This window comes from Acartia tonsa, chromosome 6 (assembly GCF_053477335.1).
Source record: "Acartia tonsa isolate MP-2025a chromosome 6, ASM5347733v1, whole genome shotgun sequence".
In the NCBI taxonomy this organism is placed as follows: Eukaryota; Metazoa; Arthropoda; class Copepoda; order Calanoida; family Acartiidae; genus Acartia; species Acartia tonsa.
Window position 1 is genome coordinate 6,971,288 of NC_137265.1, and position 4,870 is coordinate 6,976,157.

A 4,870-nucleotide genomic window follows, 5' to 3' on the forward strand; every position below is an offset into this window, starting at 1 on the left:
GTTCCATATTGTTTTCGACAAAATTTGTATGGGCTGAGATCATGCGCGTTTTACTTTTGGTTTCAAAAAGTGGCACATCCACCCCCCCCCCCCTTTTACGTGCTACAAAAGGCATAAAAATCAACAATCCTAATCCGCAAATTAAATTACAAATTTGGATTTTGGGTCCAAAAATTGGAGGGAATGCGGATTTTTTTATTCGGATTGACACCCATAGTTCAAATGCACAATAAATTTATCTGTTCATTACTACTGAAGAGTATGCAACAATCTTAATAATAATTAGGGGGGGGAAGGAATAAAACATTATATTATCTTAATTTAACAAGAAGCTAGGACTTGCAGTTAGATGCAACAGCCGCATTAATAGGTACTTTCTTTTTAAAATTCTGCATTACAATACATAAATATAAATAAGATTAAAAATAGCTAAATTGTAACTACTGGTAATATATGGTTTATTATTCCAACGCCAAGTGGGGAGGCAAAATTTTGCAAGAAAAGACAAAAAAAAATGCAGCAGAAATTATGTTTTTATGCAGCAGCAGCAGCTGTTACGCTTCCATTCCTTTATAGTTCTAATTTCAGTGCTGAAACTCTTTAGTTGGTTAAGTTCCGTTGACTACATGACAACTTTTTCTCTTTTTCTTCCATCCTACGAAAAAATATATATATTAACGTTTACCTAAAACAGGTTTCAGATAGTTTTCTTTTCAAACAGCCTTTAGAAGACATAATATCACTTCAATTTAATTTAGTGCTGATTTTAATGCCTAGTTTTTTTGCCAATATCCAGCTGAATTGCCATGCATGGCAAACTCCTAATAGGTACATCTTAAACGAAGCAGAAAAAATATAGATAATGTAATATATAGACAATTTCCGTGGATATTAAAATGAAAAATTGTAATGTATGCTGGATTAGAGCGGTTTCGGAAAAAAAAACTAAAGTCATGTATTTTCATATCAAAGTTACGTAGTGTTTTTAATAATTAAGGAGAGGGGGGGGGGGAAGCATATGCTTTTTCTTAGGACTGAGAGGATAGGTTATTAGAGATAAAATCATTCTACTTCTTATATACCTAATGATATAAAAAATTCTTATTGGGCAATTTGGAATCATTTGAGACCATGTTATTTTTTTCAAAAAATTTTCCCTTTCATCAATGTTTAACTTAAATTCAGTACTTCTCCTGTGCTTTTACAGATATTGTAACAAATCTTTATCGTGGGTCAGAAAAAAAAGATAACATAAAAAACGATGATATGACCGCCATTCAATTTTTATTATTGCGTTTCTCGCCAAATTAAGCCATTTGGAATCATTTAACACCATGTTGTTCTTTTTTGGCGGCAGCGGAAAATGACGTTGAATGGCAGGAGTGGTGGTCCTGACGCCATTTTTTATTCAAATATTTCTTACTGAACAACCTAAAAAGATTTTGTTTCAATAACTTTAAAAGCACTGAATTAAAGGGGGCAGGGTTGCTTGTAAGGGAAATTTTTTTGAAAAAATAACATGGTCTCAATTGATTCCAAATTGCCTAATTAGGCGAGAAATGCAATAAATTTTTTATTTAAATATTTTTTACTGAACAACCTTAAAAGATTTATTTCCTTACTTTTATATAAAGTAATAAGCTTTTTTGTCTAACCACTGACCCAATATGGTCCTCCTTTACAGTGAAGCCTCAAATAGGTGTCGGGATGGTTTTAGGCTATTTGTCTTCCACCTCCTTACCCCTTTGAAGACAGAGTCCCCTAGATACCAGGGGCGCATCCACTAGTATCATTAAAAGCATAGGAGATGTACTGAATTTAAGTAAAGCCTAAACAACCGAGAATTTGAAAAAAATCAACCCGCAGGGTTGATTGTAAGGAGAAATTAAAAAAAAAATTATATGGTGTCAAATGATTCCAAATTGCCTAGGTAATTTGGCGAGAAATGCAATAAATTTTTTTTTGCGGCTGCGGAAAATGGTGGGAGCGACGGTCCTGTCGCCGTTCTTTTTTTTAAAGATACCAAAACTTGGGGTAATTAGTGACACAACCAAAAAAATTATACCTAGCCAATTATCTCAAAAACTAAGGAAGTAGCACCCAAAATAAAATTGCTGGTATGTCGTGGCATGAGTCACCACATCTTCCCCCCCCCTTATAAGACAACATAAACATCTTTTTAGATATTATTTACATATTTGAATAAAAAATTACAATCGGCCTCCAGGTTCAGGTGCTGCAGGCCTTCAGGTGGTCTCTGTACAGTTAAAAAAATCAAAAGCACTTACTTTTTTTAAATGTTATTAACATATTTGAAAAAAAATTACAATAGACCTCCAGGTTCAGGTGCTGAAGGCCTCTAAGAAGACTCTGGACAGACCCTAGCAAATGTTATCCTCAAATAACCGTCAAAATTAGCTGATTATGCTTAAACGGCCAAAATTGTAAGTCTTTTAATGATAGCTCTTGATATGATCAAAATCTTTTAAAATCGTTTTTTGATTCATTATCTACTCTTCAAACAAATTAAGGAAGGTATATAAAGTCAAAATTAAAAAAAAAAAAAAAATTCTCCCCGAGGGGGGGCCCTCCCCCTTTTTTTATGAAAATCGAAATTGACATATTGCTGAAAAAAGCTACCAGGACACTTTTTTTGTATCAATATTCAATAGTCATAATATCACAAAAGAAATGATTTAGAATAGTGCGCCAAAATTTTTTGCATTTCGAGTCGGTCTAACTCTAACCTGGAGGCCTGCCGCACCTGAAGTTGGAGCCCTATCCAAAATATCTTAAAACTTAGGGAAAATCTATCTTTATATAAGAATGATTTTATCTCTAATAACCTATCCTCTCAGTCCAAAGATAAAGCCTAAGCACACTATTTTCTCAAATGTTTCAAAACTCCCCCCCCCCCCCCTACCAATACTAGGTTTGTTGGCCAGGGAAAGCAAAACTGCAATTAATCTTTAATTTTTTCATTTTACTATCAGCGGAAATAGGATACGTTAAATAACTAATAAGAATCGTATAAAATTTTATTATTAGCTGAAAAAAATTAGGTATTCCTATGAATGGAATAATTTAATATCTGAATATAAATAACATTAGCACTTTGTGCCATAGTTCATAGCCCTTGTTAAAAGCGAAGTTTTTCTATAATTTGGGTCAGTCTGTCCGTCTTTAATGTTAGCTTTTACCATGGAACGGTTAGCTCATTTCGTTAATTTAGACATGTTGTAATTGTCCTATCAATTTTAAACTTTGAATTGAGATTCCTGTAGTACTTAGGTACGATTTAGGAAGCGTAGCAACTCCACAATTGTTACCAGAATGTCAGTACATTTATTATTTTATTATTGATGTTTAGCTTTCTACAACAAATTTTTAAGTGATTTAATTATCCTGTATTTCAAAAGTTTTAAAAATTATCTACACTTTTGTTAGGTAGGTATGTCTTATACATTTATATTCTGATTATTCAGTTTTGTCACACTTTATGTGTTCATGTACGTTTGTCCTACTGTTTCAGAGCATTGCTTTAATGGATGTTGTCATCCACGTTTTTAACACATTAGATTACATAAAAAAAACTAATACGTTTGTTTCCCACCTTCCACCCGTCAGAATAAAAAAGATGTGGGGGGAAGATTAAAAATGATAAAAATTACCGTTTCACGGGTTCTTGCCGACTCCAATCTTAAACTCAACCTTAATATTTAAATATGTTAAAATATTAAACCAAAGAAAAATAAACACAGCCAAATCTTCCTGATTATAGTTCCTTTTACTTTTTTTCAATATATTTAAAATCAAAGAAGGGAGGGATGGATTCTATGCTAGACCAAGTGCTTTGAGTGAAACCGCCTTTGAATCTATATTTTAAAAGTTCAAAGTGCAGGGAGAGAAGAAAGTTTAGGTGTACATATATATTAAGTTTTATTTATTTCAATCGAGAAGTATATGTACTTTTTACATCATTTTATTTCTGAATGCTGCGTCCCTAGCTTCAAGATTTAAAATTGTTGAAATCACTTTCCCTATGAAACCAATAATTTACCTGTCCTGTTAAGTTCCTTGCCTTTTTCTTCATAATTTAAAATTTATGTTTTCATGACTACTTGCCATTTTATAAAAATCTGAAACATGCATTATTGTTTAAAGTATTATAATTAACAAGTGGGGCTACGTCCCTAGCATCTAGGGCTCTGTATTTAAAGGGTTAGAGAGGAGCTATAAAAAGAGCTGAAAACCATCCCAAGACCTAAATAAGAAAATAAAATAGCCTAAAACCATCCACAGGACCAATTTAAAGCCTACTTAAATTAGAGTACCCAATCGGTTCATGCAGTAGTTATTGAGATTTTAGGCTTCAAACAAAAACCCTCACTACTTTATTTTGGTTTAATTATGTTCCTGAAAAACATTTACTAATTGAAAAAAGTTTTGGTTGTTACTTGAATAATGACATAAAACCCCTCTAATCGAGGGGTATCATAAGTTTCGGGTAAGCTTCGCGCATTTCCCTGTGCACGCCACTGCACAGGAACTTGTAGCTAACTTGTAGAAAATAAATTATTTTTTGTTCCAACCTAACTCAAAATCTATTATATACCATAATATAAAAATAAATAAATCCTACTAATAAATCTTTAAATGTACTTTTACTTTTACTTCAAATTTTGATGCGCATCTTTTTAAAAAAGGATATCCAAGACTGCACCGGCAGAAAACAATTTTTATTGATGTAGCAACATTCGTTGAAATGAAATAAAATCATATGAATATTTAATCATAATGTGGTTTGAATAAATAGGTATAATAATATTAATAACTTTTGAATAACAAAAAGTTTTTAAATGATAAAATA

At 32.2% G+C, this 4,870-nt stretch overlaps 1 long non-coding RNA gene across 1 annotated transcript; it reads right to left on the minus strand.

Moving 5' to 3' along the window:
- Positions 1–211: 211 nt before the first annotated feature.
- LOC145321694 (uncharacterized) lies at positions 212–4,160 on the minus strand. Its single transcript, XR_013880383.1, has 3 exons — positions 4,061–4,160; positions 3,672–3,711; positions 212–655 (listed from the first exon to the last, which is right to left on the minus strand). It is a non-coding gene; the product is annotated as an uncharacterized LOC145321694 (long non-coding RNA).
- Between the last annotated feature and the right edge of the window lie 710 nt (positions 4,161–4,870).